This window comes from Mesoplodon bidens (assembly GCF_964165515.1).
Source record: "Mesoplodon bidens genome assembly, chromosome: 1".
NCBI lineage: Eukaryota > Metazoa > Chordata > Mammalia > Artiodactyla > Ziphiidae > Mesoplodon > Mesoplodon bidens.
The window spans coordinates 229873186-229882975 of NC_138176.1; positions in this window are offsets into that span (position 1 = coordinate 229873186).

The following is a 9790-nucleotide window of genomic DNA, read 5'->3' on the forward strand; positions in this document are numbered from 1 at the left end:
TTAAATAATTTTTAAAATTAATGCTATTATTTCCTTCATTCTGTCTTAGGAACATGGCAAATCTGAATAACATGTGTATTAATCTGCTACTGCTGCCACAGAGAATTACCCCAGACTGGGTGGCTTAAACAACAAAAATTTTTGCTCACATTTCTGAAGGCCAGAAGTCCATGATCATGGCCTTGGCAGACATAGTTTCTTCTGAGGCCTCTCTCCTTGGCTTGTAGATGTTCAATTTCTCCCTGTGTCTTCATGTGATGTTTCTTCTGTGAATCTGTGTCTTAATCTCTTCATATAAGGACACCAGTTGCAGTGGATTAGGGCCCTCCCATATGACCTCATTTACTTTAAATACTTCTGTAAAGGACCTATTTACAAATACAGTCACATTCTGAGGTTCTGGGGGTTAGAACTTCAACAGAATTCTAGAATTTGGGGAGAACAAAATTCAGGTATAATAACACATGAAATGAAAATCATCTATATTTTTAAATCGTAATGACTCTGAAGTACCAGGTTATCTTACTCAATACCAAGAAAATATCCTGTTAGTGAGATCGTTTATTTTCATCCTTTTTCTCACACTATTCTTTTCAGTCTTTGATAAACAACAACACATAGTCTGTACAGAGAGAGGCAAATATCATTACTGGGAAGTTTAGAATAAATTTAAAAGGAAATTATGACATAAGGAAAAAGAGATTAAAATTCTATGTTGCACTTTCCCTTGAATCTCATAAAATAAAACACCTAAAGAATTTTGTCCTTTCAAAAGAGGGTATACCCTGTGACCACCTCCTTTTCTCCTGTCTTTACTCCTAGCCTTAAGTTCATGTTCTTTGCCCACCAATTCCTCTTCCAAGCCTTTCTGCTCTTATCTCAAGTTCCTTTGCATGGCAAAATTCCACTTTATCCCACAAGGGTGGACGCACAACACTCATTCTGCCACAATGCCCCATGAGTCATGCAGATCCAGAAACAGCACAAGTCTCCAGCCATCAGTCTCTAAGATTTACAGAAAACTGAGGTGGTGATGGGATAGTCAGTTGGGGGACAGTTGTGAGAAAGGGATTTGTTCAGTCCCATGTTCAAAGACAGACACTGGTTCTGAAATCTAAATGTCCTTTTGTCTGCCAGTGTGCTACTCTCAGTGTGTCTATTCTCCCAAAAGAGAAACATCCATTTAGTTTTACCCTGGAAGTAGGATGGAAAACCTTTAAAATAAGATTAGCAATGCCTCTCCCACTATTAATGTTTTTTTGTTTCCTTGTATCTTTTGGGGGGTGGGGGTGGAAAGGAGAGGGTAACAAAGGAGGGTGACAGGGTAGGAAGAAAGGTGCTCAGGAATTCAAGTTTTGGGACTTCCCTGGTGGCGCAGTGGTTAAGAATCCACCTACGAATTCAGGGGCACAGGTTTGATCCCTGGTCTGGGAAGATCCCACATGCCGCAGAGTAACTAAGCTGGTGAACCACAACTACTGAGCCTGCACACCACAACTACTGAAGCCTGTGCATCCTATAGCCTGCGTGTTGCAAATACTGAGCCCATGCACCACAACTACTGAACCCCATGCACCTAGAGCCTGTGCTCAGCAACAGGAGAAGCCACTGCAATGAGAAGCCTGTGCACCAGAATGAAGAGTAGCCCCTGCTCGCCCCAAATAGAGAAAACCTGTGTGCAGCAATGAAGACCCAACCCAACCAAAAATTTTTTAAAAAAGGAATTCAAGTTTTGGGCTGTTATCTCTGTGCCTCTGGGATTCGGTTGCAATTACACTGTTAGTATTCAGAGTCTTTCTCTGATAGAAGGCAAGCAGTTTGAATATGTTACTTCTGTCTACTTAAATGTAAGTTTCATGTAGTTTATGATGACTAATCCTATGCAGTACTTCATGGTCTGTAAACCCTGTTTTAGGATACATTTAAAATGTTCAAGGGATTAGGGGTATCTTTTTTTAAGCCAGTCACATCTCATTTTTTCACCATCTATTTAGTGAAGAGTTACTTCATTTCAGGATAGAACATATTTAAATATAAAATAAGGGAATACATTGTTAAAAGTGCAATCCATATAAATATCTTGAGTAAAAATTAATAATAACCTCCTAATTATAGCCTATGATTATTAACTTCCAATGAGAAAATATAAGTTCTAATGACAGGAAGCATTATCAAAGAAACAGAAATATTTCATAATAAACGGTCCACCTATCATGTATCTATAACAATTCTAATTTGTACATACCTAATAACTTGACCTCAAGCTACAAGGCAAAATTTGACAGAACTAAAGGGGGAAATGCATATCAAATTTCACAATGTAGATTTTAGTATGCTGCTCCTAGTCCCTGATGGAATAAGAAGGGGAAAAAATTAGTCAGAATATAGAAGATAATTTTTTAAGGGTAAAATTATTACTAGTCAGAATCATGGCCAAGTTTGGGGGTACAAAGGAGACTTTTGGGATTCTAGTAAATGTTATATGTGTAGACATAGGTGGTGGTTACAGCAGTGTGTTCACTTTGTGACAGCTCATTGACCTCTATCCTTACAATTGGTGCTTTTTTATGAATGTTCTACTTCAATTTAAAAATTAATTTTTTAAAAGGAAAGACTTTACCTCCAATAATCCCCTTTGCTTACTTAAATTTGCTTACACAAATAAAAATATTTTTGTTTTCTTTTATCATATACAGGAAGAAAGTAACATTCATTGAATGTACACTGTACACCTGACAGCATAAGCTGGGTCTTGTTTTCCTCTGGCCAAAGATATTTGGATTTGAAACATGAGATTTGAAAAGGAAGAAAATCCTTACCTGTCAATTTTCTCCTCCCCGCATTTCAGTTGTGAAAAATAATTTGGAGGAAAAAAATGTCACTGAGTAAGTAACATTTTTTCATGGACAAATAGAAAATTCAGAATAGAGAAATCACAATGTCAAAAGCTTTGGTAAGAATAAAAAGTTAATGTTCATGAGTCTGTAGAAGAATCAAAATTAAATATTGTTAATTCAGATTTCAATAGTCTTCAATAACAGTGACAATAGTAACAATAATAGACAAATTTTTTTACCGTTTACACTATGTCATGAACTCTATTAATTATCTGTAGTAGGTTAAAACAGCACACATAGATTATCTTAGTTTCTGGGGGAGGTCAGAGTTTGGGCATGGTTTATTCAGGCTTTTTGCTTCAAGGACCCCAAGAGCTGTAATCATGGTGTCAACGAGGGCTGTGGTCTCATTTGAGGATTAATTCAGGAAGGATCTGATTCCAAGCTCATGTATTTGTTCACATCACTCAGTTCCCTGTAAGTTGACAAGTCGAGGGCCTCAGTTTCTTGCTGGCTGTTGGCCAGAGATCACCTTCAGTTCCTTGCTATGTGGGACTTTCCAATATGGCCACTTGCTCACTTGCTTCTTCAAAGCTGGGAAGGGAGAGTGTCCTCTCAAAATGATGTTATAACCTTATATAATATAACCATATACATATAATCACCCTCTCATCATCTTTGCTATACTCAACCAGAAGCAAGTCACAGGTCCTACCAACACTGAAGAGTAGGGTACCATAGAAAGTCATGAATAGCTTTGTGGAGATTACGGGGTCTATCTTAGAGTATGTTCTCCACATGTACAATTCACATGGGTTATCTCATTTCTTCTTCACAATAGCTCTATGATGTAAGTTCCATAAATGCCTCTATTTTACAGAGGAGGAAACTCTGGCCCAGAGTTAAATAATTTTTCCATCTATATGTGTTGAAGTTGTGATTCAAGTTGAGACATCTAGAAATTGAGGTTATTTGCCTTTACTGGGTTAAGTCTTATTATTTCATAATTAACAAAAATTTCATAATAAAGTATATTACAAAAGGGGAAAATCTTTTCAACTACTTTAGAAAGAATACATTTTTTAACACATTTATTGGAGTATAATTGCTTTACAATGGTGTGTTAGTTTCTGCTTTATAACAAAGTGAATCAGCTATACGTATACATATATCCCCATATACCCTCCCTCTTGTGTCTCCCTCTCACCCTCCGTATCCCACCCCTCTAGGTAGTCACAGAGCACTGAGCTGATCTCCCTGTGCTGTGCGGCTGCTTCCCACTAGCTATCTATTTTGTATTTGGTAGTGTTTACATGTCAATGTTACTCTCTTACTTCGTCCCAGCTTACCCTTCCCCCTTCCTGTGTCCTTAAGACTCTGTACCCTCAATGAAGGGGGCATGGATTTGATCTCTGATTGGGAAACTAAGATCCCACATGATGCATGGTGTGGCCAAAAAAAATAAAAGAAAAAGAAACTTGAGAAAGAGTACATTTTTAATAGATCATTAATGTACTTAATCCAAACAAGGAGTAAGTATATTACTTACTACTCAAACAAGGAGTAAATTCCCTCTCAAGATTAAAGAAAAATTGAGCCTGAAATTATTTTTTGTCGGTTTATTTGTATTAAATTAATGAAAAATAGAGATTTCTAGTATTTTATTCACATATTCATGTTGGTTACAGAACTGTGCATTTTAGTGATACAGTTTCACATATCAAAGATATATTTAAACCCAGAGATGAAACTTATTTAAAATATTCATTACCCTTGTTTCAGAACATGATTTTGAATTTTTAAAATCACATTTCTAAAAGGAAAGTGAGAGAGAGAGAAAGAGAGAGATTAGCTGATCCTAAGCATTTCATTACTAACTGGGTTAGATTTAAATCATGTAATGGCACACTTAGGTAACCGCAGTCGTGAGGAGTGAATTCCTTGTGAATTCTTCCCATTTTATCCATTTGAGTTCTATGAAATATAAAATAAGTGTCAGAAAGTAAGGTCTTAGCAGACTAAATAACACATTTTGGAAAACACTCACCAAGATATAGCACTCATTAGTAAATATTTTGCAGTATTTTTCCCAAATAACTCATAGCAGAGAGTGATGACCAATACCTCTAATTCTAGCTTTCACTGAGAGTGTCAGTGGTACTCAGATCATGGGAGACATATATGTTGATAGGGCAGTGAAGGATTGCCTAATTAAATATTTGCAAGTAAATATTTCATAAATAAATAGCATTACAAAAAATCAGCATTTTGCCAAGCAGTGAGTAGTAAATTATGTATCATGGAAATGAAATTTTGAATTTGTTGAGCAATTTACTCAAGTGTACACAGCAAGTGAAAAATAGCCAGGATTTAAACCCTGGCAATTTGACCCAGTAAAACCTTCATCCAGTGTTTCTCAACCCTGGTGCTCATTAAAGCTTTGAACAAATATAAATATTTTGGCCACATATAAGACTAATTAAATTACAGTCCCAGGGCTTGGGACTCAGGTATTTACACATTTTTAAAACTACTCCAGGGATTCTAATGTATAACGAGGGTTGAAAAGCTGGGCTTTCTTCAATACATTGTCTTGCTCATATATCACTACATTTTAGTACTCCATCAATTCTCTTAGCTTTGTCTACTTTTCTCCTGTTTTTATTGTTTGTTTTTGTTTTTTTAGATTTCATAATTAAGAGGACATAAATATTATGTATTTGGGAAACATTCAGAATAAGCTTCAGACACAAATTCTTATGGAAACCTATCAAACATAAACAAGTAACAGAATGTGCATTTTCCTTTTTAAAGCAGTATCTTTTTAGTTTTGATTAATTTTGTTTCATTTCCTCTGTTACTTAAAGGAAAGATTTCATTTCTCCTGGGATCTTAATTCAAGCCAGTAAACATGGATATGTTCTTTTCTTTCTTTCTTTCTTTTTTTTTTAGATTAGAGTGTTTTATTAAATAGATCTTTCTTTCCAGCATTTATTGTTTCTAGATTTTTTTAAAATTTCTTTTTATTTATTTATTTTTGGCTGTGTTGGGTCTTTCGTTGCTGCGCACAAACTTTTTCTAGTTGTGGCAAGCGGGGGCTACTCTTCATTGTGGTGCTAGGGCTTCTCACTGTGGTGGCTTCTCTTGTTGCAGAGCACGGGCTCTAGGCACGTGGGCTTCAGTAGTTGTGGCTCATGAGCTCAGTAGTTGTGGCTCACAGGCTTAGTTGCTTCACAGCATGTGGGATCTTCCCGGGCCAGGGCTCGAACCCATGTCCCCTGCATTGGCAGGTGGATTCTTAACCACTGCACCACGAAGGAAGCCCTCTAGATTTTTTGATAATGGCCATTCTGATGGACATGAGGTAATACCTCATTGTAGTTTTGATTTGCGTTTCTCTAATAATTAGGGATGCTGAGCATCTTTTCATGTGCCTCTTGGTCACCTGTATGTCTTCCTTGGTAAAACGTCTATTTAGGTCTTAACATGGATATTTTCTAAACCCAGTGATCATGTGCTTTAATAATTGTTCTAATCGCTTCACAAAACAGAGATTTAAACTGTTCAAATCACTTTGGGATTAAGTTCAAGTTAATCGTTGTTCAAATATCAGCACAAGCTGCAATTTTAAGGACATCTATAGGTGATTCATTTACCTGATTTCTGAGCCATAAAAGTTTTTTCCTGGCCTTCTGATAAGAGTTTCACATTGATATTGCTCAAGAAATTTCTAGGCTTAGAACATTGAAATAGTGAATTTCTGTCACTGGTTTTGAAGAAACTAAGAACAAAATTTTCCTTAAATAATTAACTCCAGTTACAAGTTAACTAAAATATATGTACCAGGTACTATGCTAGGTTCTTTTATTATCTTATTTATTTCCCACAAATATTTTATTCCTATTTTCCAAAAGCTATTGTTTCCCATTTTATAGGTGAGAAAACATAGTTCTCCTAGCTAGTGAGTGACAGCTCAGATACAGCTAGACTGAGATATTTGGAATATCAGACTATGCTTTTAAAAATATATTTTCATATCTGTATTTTAAAATGTGTTTTCAGTCAAAATATGTTTTATGAGGTACACAGCCTAAGAAGAATACTTTTATTATATAAAGCATAAAGGCAGACTGTAGGTTAAGAAAATACATTTTGGGAATTGAAACTATACAGACACACTCCATGAAGAATGTTCTACTCCTTCCCTAAAAACTCTGAGATATAATCAAAAAGGAATCTGAGAACAAGAGCAAAGAGTCTGGAAGAGTCTGCTTGAGGAAATACAATTTGAAAAGTTCAAGAGAAGTAAGAATATAAATGTGGAATTTCTGATATTCGGGCATTGCCATGATTTAAATAATTACTTATGATAACATGAAAATTATCCCACAATACTAAATTTGGCCATGATTGATTCTTATTTATAATGACTCTTTTATTACAAGGATGTGAAATTATACAGAATAGAACTGAGTTATTCTGAAACCACTCTCTAATAGAAAACTTTAAAATCTTTAAAAATGGATTTGGATCTTAATGCTCTATATGAAAGGAAAGAGATACCTCATTCTGTGATAAATTTCCCATAGCTTGAAAGTTTTGTGCAGAATATGATTGAAATGTAGGGCAGTGATTTTATGCTATCATTAAGGCAAATCTGGTTAGCTAAGAGCTATTTGCAGTTAACAGAGTGTGATTTTCACATTACAATACAAAAGAGTATGGAGAAAGAAAAAGAAGTGATGCCAAGTTTGGTATAATTTGCCCAAGTGTTTGTTAATACACAGGAGAAATGCAATCAGTGAAAACTGCATTATTTTCAAAGTTTTTAAAAGCTGAGGAGAAAATAAGATTAATCTATGTGAATACCAATTAAACCCCAATAAATAAAATAGTTCTAACTGCATTAAAACTAACCTCAGCTCTGGGGTCTGATCATGTCTTTACTATCCAAATCTTACAACCTGTCTTCTCAGTATTGCTGAGAAAGTGGAGAGATCCTTTTGCTTCAAATTTGAATATTAGATTTTAATGTTGATAATGAGACTTAATTGCAATATCTAGATGGTAGTCACTTAGTTTTTAGCATAATTTTTGTTAAAAGCCTGGTCTCAAGTGTAGCTTTTAATGAAAATGACAAAATGGTAAACTACTAGTTACTTTTGTGTCACATGCCCTAGAAAGTGATGTGTATTAGTTTGTATTTGTTGCAAGTAATGTAAATTGAACACAAACCAGTTTAAGCAAAAAAAGAAAATTTAGTGGGTCATATACTTGGAAAGCACAATGGGTGGTGCCTCTTTTCCACCATCTCTCAGTGCTGCTTTCAGCTGTGTGGTTTCATTCTCAGGCAAGGTCTTTCTAAGCTCCAAAAAAGAAAAACTTGAATTTTCCATGTGCTGGCAACTATTTACATAGCATTTACCTTGCATTAGGTCTTATAAGTAATCTAGAGATAATTTAAAGTTTATGGGATGATGTGTAGGTTATATGCAAATAATATATAATTTTATATAATGGACTTGAGAATCCACAGATTTTTAGTATCTGTGGAGGTCCTGGAGCCGGTCCCCCATGGATACCAAGGGACGGTTGTGTTTTAAAGCCTATTTGAAGCATGTTAGACACATAGATATTTAGGATTATCAAGACTTCTTAATAAATAAAATCTCTTATCTTTATTTTAAGAGTTCCTTTTTGTTTATGCCCATATTCTTTGCTCTGAAGTCAGCTTCGTCTGATATTAGTTTTCATTAAATTTGGAAAATTTTCAGACATTATTCCTTCAAATTTTTTGCTGTCTTTCCTCCTTCTCCTTTGGGACTCCAATTGCACAAATGTTAGGCACCTTGATGACCCACAGTTCACTGAGTTACTATTCATGTTTAGTCTTTTTAGATATATTCTTCCTTTTTGCTATCTTTGGTTGCTTTACTTTCAAATTCACCATTCCTTTTTTTTTTTTCCCTGCAAGATCTAATTTGATGGTAATCTCATCTAGTAAAATTTTTATTTTGAATAATATATTTTTCATATCTAGAAGTTACTTTTTTCATATGATCCATCTCCCTCTTAATTATGAACATTATGATGTTTCTGATAATTACTGATAATATTCAACGTACTTAAAATAGTTGCGTCATTGTCCTTGTAACTGAGCAGGATCTTATGGGGCCTTCCTGAGGCAGGTCTTTCCCTCATATCCTCTGCTTTAGTTCCTCTCTCAAGTACCTAGATAACAACAAATAGAAGTTAACTACTTGGTGACCATGAGTACATAGCCCCAGAACTCTTGGAGCCTAAGGACTGATAATGTTAGCACTTGTGACACCACCTTGTTACCTTCCCATCAAACAGAGAATTGTGCACAAGCTGATCACATGACCTGTGACCCTCTTCCCATACCTGGCCTTTAAAAATACTTTGCTGAAACCCTTCAGTTAGTTTGGGGTTTTGAGGGGCATGAGCCACCTATCTCCTTGCATGACCCTTGCAATAAACCTTACTCCGCTCCAAACTCTGATGGTTTCGTTTGTTTGGCTTTACTGGGCATCAGAAACATGATCTTGTGGTTGCTAACAATCTTGTCTGCTAACTCTATCATATTTGCCATTTCTGGGTCTGTTAATATTAACCGACTTGTTTCCTGATTGTGGATCACATTTTCCTATCTCTTTGGTTACTTATATTTGACTACGTGCCAGGTTTCATGATTTTTATATTGTTGAGTGCCTAATTTTGTTGAATTCCTTTAAATAGTGTTGGTATTTGCTCTGGCAGGTACTTGAGTAACTTGTGGGACAGTCTGAGTCATCTAAAACTTACTTTTATGCTTTTTTTTTTTTAGGGGCCTCTCTAGTGTATCCTCTACTCTTGGGTAAGTTTAGTCTCACCTCTAAGACATGACCCATTTTAGGATCTCTATTGATTGCTCTGTGTATCTAGTGGGTCCT